The sequence below is a fragment of the Capsicum annuum genome, chromosome 9, assembly GCF_002878395.1.
Source record: "Capsicum annuum cultivar UCD-10X-F1 chromosome 9, UCD10Xv1.1, whole genome shotgun sequence".
In the NCBI taxonomy this organism is placed as follows: domain Eukaryota; kingdom Viridiplantae; phylum Streptophyta; class Magnoliopsida; order Solanales; family Solanaceae; genus Capsicum; species Capsicum annuum.
The window spans coordinates 97,463,735-97,481,154 of record NC_061119.1 but is presented as its reverse complement, the minus strand read 5'-3'; positions in this window follow the sequence as shown (position 1 = coordinate 97,481,154).

Genomic DNA, 17,420 nt, shown 5'->3' with positions numbered 1-17,420 from the left:
CACGAAGATAGTACCTATAATAACAACATCTGAAGACTCTGCCTTTGATCTACCAGGTACAATATTAAATAACCGTGCTCTCCACCTAGATAGGTGCCTGACTAATAACTTATCATACCAGCCTAAGGACCTTTACAAAAACCCTAGGGACTACCCTGACAACCTTACTTACCACCTCTAGCTGAAGGCACTGCCTTAATTGATAAAATACTTTATGTTGTAGTTAGAACATCCTTACACCATAGACATTCTCTAGAGATATGGTTAAAGACCTCATACTCATAACACACCCCAGGCATAAAACTGTGTCAAGAAGATCTGGTTAACATAGAATAACCACCTCAACTAGAAATCCTAGAATATGAAACTTTCAAAAGGTGGCCACTACTCTGGCCAAGATGATCGATGTAGCTAGGTTGACCTCCATTATTAATCTAAAGTATGGTATGAATGAGCCTACTTGATAGACCCTGATATTGATAAGACTGACATGGAGTGTACCTACCCTGAGGATCACTACCTCTGAATCATGAACCACTCTGGTTCCCACTAAAACTACCATGATAACATGACTCTAATTGTTGCCCCTTGGGCTACATAATAAATCTTCTCTATAATTTGAGAATGATTAGAAACTTAAATAAAATACCTACCTATAGTAACCAAAGTTTGGGTAGCACTCTTAACCAAATCATTAAATTGAGCCTCATACTCTAAAATAATTATAGAATGCTACTCTCATCTGGAAAATTGGTCTCTCAAAAAATCTCTAAGGCTATGATGCCTGTACTTATCCTAGAAAACTTTAGAGAACTGAGTCCATGTAAACGGGGGATATCTAGTTGGCCTGGAATCAAGATAATCCCTCCATTATTGTTGAGCTGCCAGATCAAATTAAAAACTAGTATAGTCACCCCAAGAGTCTCCACTAGGCCCACATTATGGAGCCTATCCTCATAAGAAACTAAGAACTCATATGCATCCTCTCTCGATGCAATAAAAAACCTAGGTGGAGTAAATCTAAAGAATCTATCCCACATCTTTTGCTCATCAACAGATATAAAAGGTTGGGCAACTATAGACTGAGCAACTATTGATGCTAAGTGAATCCCAACTCTGGGACCTGTATCTATAGATTGTGTCCCTACCCCAGTACTACTCTGATTTGCATACTAAGAACCATTAGATAGTGCACCACAAACCAAACCCAAAAATGTACCAGAGCATCTTTAAGTAATGATAGAGAAATAAACTCTAGTAGAGCTTGGATTCCTCTTTGCCCACCACTAGTTAGGGTAGAGGAATCACTGGTGCAGGGGTAGAAATAGGGTCTAGTAAAGCCTCCTTATCTTGATCTCTAGCTATGGTTGCATCTCCTATCTTCGCTCGACCTGTAGATCATCCTCGTTCTCTGGTAGGATCCCTAGTTGTAGACTTAGGGTCGTCATCTCTAGTTAGAAACCAACATAGACTCTTAGCATAAAATCAGTAAAGGATGAGAGGATCTTTTAATAATTTCTTATATCCTTCCAAAGATATGCAATGAATGTTATCATTTCGATCATAGACTATACTAGACACTTGCTCTTATACCATCAATACAAGTGAACCCTGGATTTGATAATAATTTGTCACAATCCAAGTTTGTGAGTTATGTTAGCAACTACTTTATCCCACCATTAGGTAAGCCAAACCATAGTCCAATACTATGAGTAATGGGCTAGTTAGTGGAAAATGGCATAAATGACAAAATTACACAAGTAAATGTATTACAAAACATAAATTATAAGAACCACAGAATAATTGAAGGGAAGTAAAGAGAAGAGTAATATCATCCCATGACCTAGTAAGGTCGGTACAAGATCCTCTAACCAAAATAATATGAGTACTATAAAAGTCAAATTTATAACAATCTCAAAATAGAATGACTATCCAAAAATAGAAGGTAGGGAAAAGGTCAACTTCGGCTCTTAGAGCTCACCCTGCCTCCAAACTCTGACCAGCACAATCATAAAATTGACAGTGGCAGTTAGTACTTGGATTTGCACCTAAAGAAGTACAAAAGTGTAATATGAGTACCAAAGCTATGGGTACTAAGTAGGCATTATTAACCGACTAAGCTTAATCTTAATATCAATATAATGCGATATAAATAAGCTAAGACAAAAGAGAAAAAGAAAAACCTGAAAGTAAGTTTCAAACAATACAAGTAAATAATTGAAATAGTTAATAATAAAAAGAACTCAACTATTGCTAACATAATTGGGGCCCTATAAGCCCAAAAGGCACAACAAAGTAAATCACCCAATACGGCCCCCATAATATTGGTCGATGCAATCAAGAAGAAGTTATAAAAGTAATTACACCAACTATACATATCTCAAAATCATAACCACAGATCTTTTCATACAGTAAACACCAGATATGAACCAATCTCATAATCAGAATAAAGAAGCTCTCAATCCCAAACTCAAGAGAAGCTGGAAAATGAGGGTATGAATAAGAGTATAGGAGAGGATATTGCAGTTCTAAGTGAAGAATTCTACATATGAGTTTATCAAAAGACACAATGGAACCCACTTCACAGAGATTTATCATCAAGGGCTATCTAAGTGAAAAGTTATATCACCAACAAAGGACTTGTGTACTGACAATCCATTTTGAGCATTAGTAGATATAAAAGAAAAATAAAAATACAAAAACTAAAAAAAAAATGAAAAATAATAAATCACTGGTTAATAATACAAATAATGAGCAATACTAATGGAAAGTGGTTGAGGAAGTGCAGTTATCTACTAAGGACTAGATCTCCAAGAGATTCTATAACGATTAAAGGAAGAAAGCAGCATATCTAAAAAAGAATAGAAATAGTCATTTAAAGAAAATAGAAAACATCAATCATTGCCAATAGATCTCAAAGAGGACATACTAGTGCTGAAAGATGGAGAGAAGATGAAATATAGTACATCACAAGAGGTGCAGTAGAATTGGGTGAAGCCTTTAGATGATAACAATTAAGAATCTGTAGATGTACAAAAATTTTGGTCATCCACTCACATTAGAGACACAAGATAATGTTGAAAGAGATAGAGATAAAAATGCAAGGTACATAAAAGAGTAAACTAAATGGATTTATCAGAAGAAACAACTGTCTTGGCCATTGTAGATATTCCTATTGCTATACAAAGTGATGATACACAACTATGGAGCAATCAAGTGGAATATCTACTGAGGTAATTCATAATAATCTCACACACATTATTAAAAAAGTGGCAGGAATATAAAGTAGAGAAGCAAATACCTACATTGAAAATAATGAAGGGGAAGTTAATATGGATTCTAATTTATCATCTCGATCCTTGAATTTTTGAAATATGCAAAGATCAAGAAAAAATATGGACCAAGAGAAGCTTCTTAACCTTCTAGAGTGAAGCCAAACAAGAAAGTGGTGACATAACAAGTTAAATGATTACAAATGCTTGGATTTGGAACAAAAGATCTGTTAAGTTACAAAAGGTTTTTCAGAGAGTGTAGTTTTATAAATTTTCTTTTATAGGATTAGTGGAACCATTTTGACTTATAAGTACCGTTGATAATTATAGGCTAAAGTTAAAGATGGCCTTGAACTTTCACAATTCAAATGGAAAAATATCGATTTTTATCAATCAAGGTTGGTAAGCCATAATTATAAAAAATTTAGAGAAACAAATTCAATGGTGTTAAAAAATCTACTATTGTCTATCTAAATGTGAAAAAAGTCACAAAATTGACATATGGGAAGATTTTTGTATTATATCTAGTGATAATTCTAGGCCATGGATTGTAGGTGGTGACTTCAATGTTGTGCTCAATAGGTATAAGAAGATAGGAGGACTACCGATAACTGCTTCTAATGTAGAAAAATTTTACTTTTGCATTGAATCATGTGACCAAATGTAAGTCCAACTTAGAGGGAGACATTTTACTTGGTGAAATGGTGTGGAAAGTAATAATTGTATCTTTGGAAGATTGGATAGGGTACTTCCTAATGGGAATTTTCTAGTGTAGTTTTCTCATTCTGTAGTGGAGTATTTATCAAGGGATGGTTTTGACCATGATCCTATATTACTAAGTTGTTCCAATAATGTACCATGTTAAGAAGCCTTTTAAATTTCTAAAGTTTTGGAAAGGGCATGAGAACTTTAAAAAATTGATTAGAAGGAACTGAGATTCAAATTGTTCGAATAATTTATTCTTGGATTTCAATAAAAAAATTAAGCAAGTCAAGGCTCTTTCTTTATAAATTAGAGAGACCTATGGGGATATCTTTCAAAAATTATTAATATGAGAAGAAATAGCCAAAAATAAAGAGAAATTATTTGAAGATTTTTCTAAATAGTTTAAGCATCTTTATACTATAGATTATTTTGTTTGCCTGAGGATATGCCAATGTCCTAAGTTAAGGGTGTTTTTGTCTTGTGAAATTATGACACTTGTGATGCTTAAAATGGTTAATATTTGCAAGTACAAGGGTATTGCTATTTGGATAAAATAGGGGTTTTTTGTATTTATAGGTCAAACAGGTCTCAAAGACTGGAGTGCTAGATTTTAGACTAAAAAAGCATCAGACGACCATTTCAACGACTGTGGGATCTAACCATGATTGCACTTGAGAATTATTGGAGGAAGCAGAGAAGTAAATCTTAGATGTTACTCTGAGAGATCTTTAACAATCGTACCTTGATCATATAATCACACTATATGACCAAGGAAAGAATGCCCTAGAATTATGTCTACACAAGATAAGGATAAAGAGGATCAAATAGGTGTTGCCATGACCATATTTAGATATGATGGTCATACCTTGAGGTCATGGGACTAAAGACCAGAAGTAGAGTTTGCAGAAATTAAAGTGGAAGATGATAAAAAAACCACTTTGTACAATTGTCGGTTGATATCATCGAGCCATACCAAGAACCATAGCCTTGAAGAGTTGAAGATGAAAAAGTTCTAGATGAAACCATGAGCACCAAAGGATAATCGTGGTATCTAACCAAGATCGTACCTTTACTCGTACAATGAGAAGATCCAAATTTCCTATTTTATTTAGGATAGGTTTTATTTTGTCTATAAATATTCATATTCCTTTTATTTTGTATGTTTATATTTTATGACATTTTTGTAAGGTTCTAAGGCACATTACTGGCTTTGGAATTTCTTAAATACTTTTTAGGCTTTTAGTTCAAAGTGAGATCTTTGAGTTCTTCTTATTATTTTTGTAAGTCATAATTATGTTTTCTTATATAAGTCCTTCTTATGTTCTCGCAACTATGAGTAGCTAAACACCATAACTAGGGTTATATAAACTATGATGAATTAAAAAAGTAGGATTCATAGTACGGTGTAATCTTATTGACATTCATATTCATTTATTATTTTCTTAATTTTGAATGTTTTTTGATGGTGTACAATGTTAGAACTTACCTAATAAATATTCTAGATGAAAGAATGAATATGGATGGAAAGAAGAGAAAAAACAATAGAGACTTGGAGATATCAACCTCCACTTAATAGCTTGAGCCGATAATATAAGATAATTACATAGGATCTAGGGTATGGGCTAGTAATGTAGGCTCAGGAGAAGAGAAAACTTACTTGAGGATACTGGTTAGAAAAGAGGGTAAAATTGTTCTACGTACACAGAACCTATTGATTATGCATACCAAATACAAACAAAATTATGAAGTATGAAGAACCTAGAAAATCATAAAGTTATTGGGGAATACGGTCCTCATGATTTTCACGTATTAAATACAAATCAAAAACTTTGTACTATTAAAACATAAAGTTGAATTCCTCGAATAAAATTAGTTGTTTTATTGTGCTTCCCGTTGAATTTGGATTTCATTTCTTCTGATTATGTTAGATTTGATGGAAGAATGGAATAAGAATTTGGTATTTTCCTCTTTCTATCTCTATGTGTAGCTAATTTCTCTACTTTGGGTTATGCTATGAATAAGTAATGATCATTGTATAGTGTTACTTATTTTTCTTTCTAATTAGTTAATTGTTATAGATTTTACATCTACTCCATGTTTTTTTATCTATAATTAGGGGTTACAAACATTATTTAATGCTAGAACCTTTATCACTTTTGACAAAGAGGATGAGGGTGATGAGTAGTAGTTAACAATAACTTGATGATTAACATTTAATATGTTTATTAGACATAAGAATAATAATTGAGAAATTAGATTAATTATATAGCTACACTTGTGAGGTGTTCTAAAGAACCCATTGGTGATATTTTGGTGTTTGGTTGAAAGATTTGAATCAAAGACCCATAATATAGTGTCACAACCGACCTCGGGCCTAGTCTTAACGGGTATCTCAAGTCCATTGAGGATCGGAGATCACCCCTTTGCTTAGCCAACTAGAAACAATATGAATAATAGCAGAAGATAACCAAACATATACGTAAGATAGCTAAGATAACAAAAATGGACACTAGGAATCAAAAATAATAACCATTCCCACACTTTGTCCACAAAAGCCTGTAACTGAAATACCAAAGTTAGGTCGTGACATGCTCCCGACCATGGCTAAAATGGGAATCCAAAATATGAAAAGAAACTGATGGGATTTCGGCACTCATAAAGAAAACAGTGAAATATTTGGCCTTTCGGAAGATGAAGGCTTAGCACTTCAACGAAACTCGACAGGTGTGCTAATCCACCTAACACTACAAAAGGGTAAAGGTCTTCAGACCCTACATTATTAAACAATATAGCATCCTAGGATTTCTAATGGGGTGAGCGCTAGGATGTAACTCAGGAAAGGGATAAAATAATGCAAAGTACAAATCAATCCAAAAACTATATGCACACATTAATATACATCATACATATATACATACATACATACATACATGCATACATATATATATATATATATATATACATATATATATAAGATGTTGGGATAGGAAAAAGGTTTAGGATGAGATTTGAAAACCATTATCCTGGACTTGTAGCTCTAACTATCCTAAGGGCACCCATGGGCTATATTGGTTTAGCTCTCCCTACTGAAAGGGTCCCAACACGTGTTAGCCATATGAACTAGGAAAATCTGAGAAAGGGACAAAGCCACTGAGGCTCCAACAATTCAAAATATATATGAATAATGTGTGAACTACGCATAAGGTTACCAAGACCCCTACATTGGCAAACATGGTTTCTAGTATCGGTCCGTCCGAGACCTCCACCATCTACGATGAGCTACACAACCACCTTTAAGCCCAAATTAAAGCATATTCACATAACATATCCATTATCCAATGATTCTTTTAATTAGGCATTTATTGTTGGTATCGTCATACCAAATTAAGTTAAGCTTGCAAGCCAATTCCAAACCAATTAGACAAATAGACTCTAAGTTCAAATTTAGAAACCAATACGTGGCCACCAAGGACTTTTAAAACTATTTAAAACCAAACAATGGGCCACCAAGGCCTTCCTAAACTATTTTTATCCATTTATCCATTAACACAATGCAATAGTTTAGTAATGTAAGGAAAACCATGTAACTGTCCATATTTCAAACCAATTATATAAGAGGGTTGAGGTTAATACCAATTCCAAACCAAAAACCATAATTTGTTGGGGAATTCCATGACCCACATCCCATTCACCATGCCCATATATCCAATTAGTTCAAAAACACAAGTTAAAGAATGAATAACATTCTGAAACAATGGGAAAACCAACCAAGTAATAACAATTCAAAACCCTCAACCTATAATTCCAAATCCACAATTTAAAATCACATAAGTAGTGATTAAACTCATACTTTTAGGAAAAACTTTGCAAAGAAATACATGCCTGGAAATACCAAGAATTTTGAGAAGAAACCACAATTTGAGCTCTAGGTGCTTAATCCATAGAAACCCTAGCTTTGTTCTTGACTTGGGAATTTGAGAGAGAAAAGAGTAGTTTATGATTTGATATGTGGTGAAAATAAGACCCCTTAAGTATTTTACAGTTGAAGATTTCAAGTGTAAAGAGAGGGAAGTAACCAAAGTGCCCCTAAATGAAAGTGCAGAAAAATAGCTCTTAGTCGCTACGGGTTAGGTGACGACTCGTAATGACTGGCTACGAGTTTTTGCCTGGACTCGCAGCTGATCAAAGAGTTTAGGTATGTTCACTCGTGACCTAAACTTAAGACTCTTGAGGGCCAAGTCATAACACAACTAAAATAATGGACCATCTTACTGGTTTGACTACGACTGACTCTATACAACTCATGAAGACAGACTGTGACTTATCACCAAAGGTGCAGTGTCGACACTAAGAATAATCATAGAAGAAATTTTAGAGTCCAACAACTTGGGGTATTACATTACCCCCTAGGATCATTTATGCCCGAATAAGGAGTTGGGGCACCCATTAGCACTAATACCAGACATAATACAACCACAATCCATGAACATAATCCAAAAAGAGATAAGAGCAAAAAAGGAACCCATACCTCAAACACTTTCATCCAATATAGGGAACAAGAACAAATATTTGGACTTCATGTCCTATTCATCTTCCCAAGTAGCTTTTTCCACCTTTTGATTCCTCCAAAGGACTTTCACCGAAGCTACATCCTTAGTCCGCAACCAATGGACTTGCCTATGTAAGATCGAGATTGAGACTTCTTTATAACACAACGAATTCAAATTATCGATAGTCTCCACAGGGACAACAAAAGAAGGATCACCCACAAACTTCTTAAACGTTGACACATGGAAAATCAGATGAATGGAACCCAAACTCAGAGGCAAATCCAACTCATAAGCAAAATTTCTAACTATTGTAAAAATATAGTACGGATAATAGGGACTAAACTTCCCCTTCTTCCAAACCTCATCACTCTTTTTATAGGAGAAATTTTTAAAAACAAACAATTACTTCCATCAAACTCTAACTCACTTTGCCTCACATTTGCATAAGAATTTTGGTAACTTTGAGAAATCTTACGTGTTTCCCTAATCACCATCACCTTCTCCATAGCCTGTTAAACCAAGTCAAGACTAAATAAACTAGTCTTACAAACCTCAAACCACCCAATAGTAGACCTACATTTTCTACTATAGTAAGACTCAAAATGAGACATTTGAATACTCGAGTAGCCACAAAATTTTTGAAATCTCACTTTATATTGTTCCACTAATAAATATCATTAAAATTATGATATATCTTAGTCGTACCCAGGTGAACTATGTATCAAGACATATGAGCCTCTACTGAAATTCTTTCATGTGGCCCATCAATATCTGGTACATACAACCTACCTTGATACCTGAAGATACCATCTCCCATAATCTCAAATGCCATAACCTTTTGCCGACCTACATTATCCTTAATCTATATAAGAATTGGATCCAAAACCCGCTTCTCCTTCAGCTCACTACCAAGGGATAATTTGACCACCTCTTGTACAATCACCCCTCAATCCTCAGAGTCTAAAAAATGAACTACCAAGTTGGCTTACCAGTGAATATCCTTGACCAATCATTTTTTCTCCTCATCCATATGAGATAAAGTCCATATGGACATACTGCTAAGAGCATCAACAACTACATTAGCTTTACCTGGTTAGTAGTAAAGACTCATACCATAGTTTATTAGAAACTCAAGCTATCGCCTCTTACTAAGACTCAATTTCTTCTGGGTGAACACATAATGCAAGATTTATGGTTTGAATAAATGTCCATATACACCCTATTCAAATAATGACACCAAATACTCTAATAAAAAAACCACAGTCGCCAACTTCAAATTGTGAGTCAGATAATTTTTCTCATAAACCTTAAGCTGCCTAGAAGAATAGGCCAGAACCTTACCATGCTACCTCAACACAAAGCCCAATCCCACAGGGGATGTATCATAATACATAAAAAACCCTCAGTGTCCTCGAGTAGGGTCAGAATTAGCTCATAACTCAACTTATCCTTCAACTTCTCAAAGCTACCCTTACAAGCATTATACCAAAAGAACTTTACCTTTTTATGAGTCAACTTCGTCAATAGAGCAGTAATAGATGAAAGATCTCTACAAACCTCCTATAATACCTAGCCAAGTACAAGAAGATCTAAATATCAGTTTGAGTTGGGGGTCTAGGAAACCTCTTAACCAGCTAAACTTTTTGCGGATCAACCTTGATCCCCTAACTAGAAACAACATGCCCAAGAAAAGTCACAGCATTCAGCCAAAACTCACACTTAGAAATTATAGCATACAACTTATAATTCTTAAGAGTCTACAACATAATTTTGAGGTGAATGGCATAATACTTCTTACTCTTATAGTACACCAAAATATTATTAATGAAAAAAATAAGAAACAAGTGCAAAAACCTAGTTTATAAGATCTATAAAAGCAGCCAGAGCGTTAGTCATAATAAATGACATAACCAAAATCTCATAGTTACTATACCAGGTTCAAAAAGAAGTCTTGGGGATATCATCCTCCCTAATTTTCAACTGATGATAGGCTAAACAGATATCAATCTTAGAGAAGCATCTAACACCCCAAAGCTAGAAAAAAAATTATTAATTCTAGAAAGAGAATACTTATTCTACTTATTCTTCACTATAACCTTATTCAATGAATGATAGTCTAGATACATCCGAAGAGATCTATATTTCTTTCATAAAAAAATAGGAGCACCCTATGGAGAGAAACTAGGTCAGATAAAGCCATTATTAAGGATATTCTTTAACTACTCTCTTAGCTCTTTTAATTAAGTCAGACCCATTCTATAAGGAAGAATAGAGATAGGAAGGGTATCCAATAGCAGATTAATCCCAAAGTCTATTCTGCTATTAGGAGGAATGATAGAAAGATCCTCAAGAAATACTTCAACAAACACATTGACTATAGGGACAAATTATAAAAAAGGCCCCTCAAAACTAGAATCCTTAACACAAACCAGGTGATATAGACACCCCTTAAAGAGAACCTTTTGGGCTCTAAGATAAGAGATAAACCAACCTTTAGGCTATAATACATCAGATGTTAGACCTTATAAATTTCTAGGTTCAATCGTCACTAACCAAGGTACGGCTCAAGAGATGAGTAATAAAGACTCCTCACGAGTTGTATAGTTCCAATCATGGTCTAACTAGTTAGATGGTCTATTATCTCTTTTGTGGTTATGACTATAACCCTACCAGTCGTAAGGTGAGGTCATGAGTCATAGGTTGTGACTTGTGACCTAACTCGTAAAGGTGGTCCTGGGTACTGACCAAACTATAAATTGTAATGATGACTCAAGACTAGTCATTACGAGTCATTATGATACCCATAGCTGCTATGAGTTATAATTCTTGGATGACTTTATTAAGGGCATTCTATTATTTTCCTTCCATCCCATTAATTTTCATGAGTTAAAACCTTTCCCTTATCCTATTTCCACTAATTAACATAACATACACAACTTTTTTCTTTCTCTAACTCCCACGGTCGATAACAAAGCCAGGTTTTCAAAGGGGTTATCATATAGGCTTCCAATTATGGTTTCTTCTTCATATTCTTAGTATTTTATGGCATATATCTCATCTTTAACATGGTTTTATATAAAAGCATGTCTTTTAATATGGTTGATAGGGGGTTGTGTAATTCCCCTAAATTGATGGATTTCGGTATTAGAATTTGAATTAACCTTAACCCACTTGTATAATTTGTTTTAAAATATGGACAATTACATAGGTTTGCTTAGATTACCAAACTATTGCATTGAATTAATGGATAAATGGATAAAAATGTTTCTAAAAGGCCTTGGTGGCCATGGATTGATTTTAAGATTAAATCTTTGTAGTATTTTGGCAATTAGGTTTGGTTTGGCTTAAAGATATTAGCTTGCAAACATAATAAATTTGTATAATGATACCAATCAATAAATGCTTTAATGGATGACTCCTTGGTTAAATGGATAGGTCATGTTCTAATGTTTTAACTAGGTTTAAAGGGGGTTGTGTAGTTTTCCATAGAAGGTCGAGGTATTGAGGGGACCAATACTAGAAAACATGTTTGCCAATGTATGGGCCTTAGTGGATATGTGCATAGTCCACACTTTACACATATAAATTTTGGAATGGTAGGAGCCTCAGTGGCTTTTGCCCTTCCTCAAATTTTCATGATTCATTAATCTAACATATACTAAGACTCTTTCGGCAGGGGTAACTTAACCCATATAGCCCGTGGATGCCCTCAGGATGGGTAGAGCTGCATAGTCTAGGTTAGTGGTTTTATATCTCATGCTTAAACTTTGTACCCAATCGAGATACCTTTTATATATATATGCATGTATGTGAAAATAAACTTTAAAATTTGGTTTTGTTTTGGAAAATTGCATTATTTTATCTTTATCCTAAGTTACATGTTTGCGCTCACCCCTCTAATCATCCGAGGACACTATATTGTTTCATAATGTAGGATCTTAAGACACTGATTTTACAACTGTGCAGAGTTAGGTGGATTCTGGTTTGTTGGGTTGTCTGGGTTAAGAGGTGATTTTTCATATTCTAGAAAGTTGGATATTTCATTAATTTTCTTATGAGTATCAAAATCCTATTGGTTTCTTTTCATATTTTTGATTTTTTTTGGCCATGGTCGGGGCCGTCCCAAGCTAACTTGGTATTTTAATTTGTAGACTTTTGTGGACAAAGTGTTGGAATGGTTATTGTTTTGGACTCCTAGTATCCCTTTTAGTTATCTTGCCTATCTTTCTTATATGTTTGATTATCTTTCACTATTATTCTTATTATTTTCTAGTTGGCTAGGCTAAGGTGGTAGTCTCTGATCCTCACTGGGCTTAAGATACTCATCATGACTAGGCCCGGGGATGGGCCATGAGAAGCTTGGTATTAGATCCAGGATTAGAATCTTTGGGTGTTCACAAAGCTATGTAAAGTAGAGTCCATTTTATGGGTGTGTAACGAGCCACACTTATAAGGGGGTGGCTATAAGGAATTTAGTAATATTTCCCTATTTTGTATTATATTTCGGGCTATAGAGTTTAGTGTCATGAGTTCTCTCTAACTCCTGGTTTTCTTGTATTTTAGATCATGCCTTCTTGAAGATCTGATGCTCGTAGAAACTCTATCGAGCCCTCTGTCCTACTTTAGGACAATATAGATTGAACTGAACCTACTTATAGAGTAAAGATATTATCTAGGGTCACTGCACCACCTGGGGTTTCACCAGTCCCCACTAGTCATTCCTCAACTATCAACACTTATTCTTAGTCACCTTAGGGGGATATCTCTAATGCAAAGTTTTGTTGGTCCACTCAACTGCTTACCCAATTGGTGGCCTCTCAGTCTCGCCAGTATAGTTCTATTGGTTTGTTGACCCTTTATCTAAGGTTACCCAGGCTGGGAAATTTATGAGGTTGAAACCCTCAACCTTTACAGGCGCTAAAGTTAGTAGGATCCTCAAGGATTCATTGATGATATGGAGAAAATTTTCAGAGTAATGCATGCTCCTCATATAGAGGGTGTGGACTTTGTCATTTATCAATTGAAAGATATTTCTTATAAGTGGTATGATGAGTGGGATCATTTACGGGGTGATGATGTTGCCCGAGTATCATGATAGGATTTTTTTGGTGTTTTCTTGATTGTTTCTTTCCTTAGGAGTTATGACAGCTCCCAAGCACTTATGCAAGTGTACTTGGTCTACTAACAAATATTATGGCCTTCAAGAAAGCCGAATATCTATCCCACAGGGAGTTGTTCTAACAACTATTCAATTTCAGTTTATAATTCAGATTCAATTGATGCAAGAGTAACTAAAAGAGAGTTTTTAGAGTTATAACTAAGTGTAAAGTAAACAGTACATAAAGTAAAAAGACTTGAGACAATCAATGGCGTAAAGCCCAGGGTTAAAGCACTTTGAAAAATCATACTAAGTTATTGAACTTCATTTATTAACTTGCTCATCTTTGTTGTTGATTTGTATGATTAATTGCATGATTATGATCTCCCGACCTCTAACCATTTACCTAATTTTTACATTACAACTATATCGTTGATGTAACGCCCTGAGTCTACACCCCGAATACCATACAGTGCTTATGACCTCGAAGGACCACAAGCTAACCCATGCCTGGTACTTGTTGTGAGCACTGAATAATAATAATATAATAATGTGGTACATAGGCTGAAATGTCATAAGGTTCATAATCTGAATACTGATAATAATAACATCTGACAATAATATCTAAAAACTAAATACTATCTGAACTCGTCTAGTTTGAAAAGCCTCTAACTAATCTGTCTGAAAGTGGAATTGATGGGAAAAGCCCCCAACTAACTCTGACTACTGAAATACTGAAGCTACTGTAATGCTAAAATAAAAGCATATCCTTGATAGATAAGGACTCACTACTAAATCTGCTGCTAACTAAATCTATCTAAGCACATTCGGGAACCTGAGCGTCTGAACCTATAATATGAGACATCATAGAGCAAAGAGAAAGTATTTGTCAATACGTGGAATGTACTGGTATGCTATATGAGGTAAGGCTAAATGCAAGGGTTCATATACATGAACAATAATTTACTGAATGATATGGAATAACTAGTAAGAGTACATGGATAACTGAAATTGCTGTAAAATACTGAGTATTCAATATTGTGCATATACATGAATACTGTATCTGAGCTTTCACTAAAGCTGAGTACTAATTTCTGATACTGAGTAACTAATATTTGTAGTCACTGATAACTAAGTGACTGATACTGAGTGACTACATCTGACAATCCTGATTCTATAGAACTAAATTGAGTTCTATACTAAGATTAAAACTGAGACTGTGGGAGATAGTCATCTAACTGATATGCCCCAAATAAGATGACTGGGGTCCAATCTATAACCCTGGTTGGAACGGTGTCAATACCATTCCATGGGTAAAGACAACTAAAGAGTCACTCTCATCTGGAAGGAGCCCTGAATGAGAATGATAGTACCCCCAACTGGTAGGTAAGACACCTAAACAACCCTCAACTGGTAGGTAGATGTCTTAACCTATGCTGATATGTAGTTCTAGAATGCAAGGACTACTTCTAAGGATCACACCATATACTGGTAGGTGAGACCCCATCCTTGGGTTCACTCGATACTGAATCCTACTCCAAACTGAAAAAACTAATTATTATACTGAGCTAAACTAGACTGACACTGAATTTCACTGAGTTCTGTAACTGACTGAGTACTTACTATTTTGAGACATGACTGAGACTATTCTGTAACTACTATAGCTCTAGGTAAATAGCTATATGGTCGGGTATTAGATATCCTCAGGACTCTATAGCATGAAAATAAAGCATAGCATGATCTTGAAAAGCATAACAATGTCCACTTATTCATAATTCATTCATAGAGACATTTTATCAAACACTTATAGGGCATAAGATTGTACATGGTTGGGACTACATAATGTCATTTCTTGATTCCACTATTTACTTCATATAGGCATTTTAGAAAACACTTGGGGATCATGGATTATTTCAAATGATAATGGTCAACATATGAACATCATGAATATAATACTCAATTGCTATTTCAAGGGGTTTCACATACAATTCACATAATTCCTCACATAAACTATTTTAATTTCATGGAAACTTAAAACTAATCATGAATTGAAACCCAATTTCTATCCTGAACATAAATACAATCAATTTTAAGCTTAGAATTCATAAATCTAAGATCTTGTAAGTTTAAAAAAGGGTTCTTGTACTTTATGGGAGAAAGGAACCCATGAATGAATACTAACATACCTGAGAGAAAAATTTCTTGAAGGTTCTTTGGGGAATTCTTAAGTTTGTTCTTTATTTCTTGAAGCTAGGGTTTTTCCCTTTGAGACAGAATGCTCTAATCTTGAGAGAAAGTCAGGACATAATGCTATAACTAGGTTAATTAGGGATTAATCACGTGTTTAAGACTGACTTGGGCTATGGAAAAATACCCAATTACCCCTGGGAAAGATTTAAAAATTTATCACTGGATGCTCGATATTGGGCCTCACTGCGATGCGGTGGCATCGCGGTGAGCCACTAGAATATGGCTGACACTATGTAATAATGGACGAATGTAAAATAGACCCTTGGATCTATGCAAAACCATCATGGAGCCTCACTGTAATTTGACAACTAGGAAAATTGCTAGTGGCACAATGTGGTGGGATCGCTTTGCCATACTGGAAAATAACAATTATGAACTGCAGCATTAGCGAAATATGCCATTATCGAAGAGCTTTACTGGAAACTAACCACTTCTATTTGGCTGGTCTCTGCGATGCGCTGATGTGCCAGATGGCACACTACTTTACAAAAATGGCTCTAACTCTTCGACCCGATATCAAATTTGGGCAAACTTTATATCATTGGAAAGCAGACTGAATTTCCTACGCAATGGTAAGCTCTAAACTAAAAAAAATCCTGAGTACTTTAAAATTTTTATATAGGATTACTGATGTACTGAGAGTTAAATTAATCTATACAAATACGAGGTATTACAATATCTCCCTCTTGGGAACATTCATCCTCGAATGAGATTGATTAAGTTGAGAAATACTAATAGACTGAGTTTACACACTGAACATGCACAACTAAAACATGATTTCATGACTGAAATCACTAATAAGATGTGTTTTGATACTTAACATGCATATTTGATGCATGACTACATGACTGAACTGATTCACGAATACATGATTCAATATGCAATGATAATGAGTGTCAAGTTTGTAACTATAACTAAACATGGAACTAGGCAAAGCTAAGGAAGATTGTTACCACAAGTTGAGTCTGAGTTTGCAGAGAGAAGGTGAGGATACTTGGTTCGCATATCTATTTCTGCTTCCTAAGTAGCTCTCTCAAAGGACTGATTCTAGCAAAGAACTTTGACCATGGGAACTTCTTTGTTCCTCAGTCTGCGAATCTGACGATCAAGGATTTGGACTGGGACCTCTTTGAAAAAGAGATTATTCTGAATGTCTACTCCCTCTAAGGGAACTATTACTGCTAGGTCACCAATTCATTTCCTTAGAAAGGAGACGTGAAACACTGGGTGTACTAAAGCTAGATCTGAAGCAAACTCAAGATCGTAAGCTACCTTTCCAAAATGGCTGAGAATTTTGTAAGGACAGACATATTGGGGACTAAGCTTTTTCTTTTTGCCGAACCTCTTTACCTCCTTCATGGGTGAGATCTTTAGGTACACAAAATCGCCAACCTCAAACTTGAGATATTTTCTCCTCACATATGCATATGATTTCTATCAACTTTGGGATGCCCTAAGCCTTTTTATAGTCAACTGAACCTTCTCTAAGGCATCGAACATGAGATCGGGCCCTACTGTTGAGGCCTTACCTACCTCGAACCAACC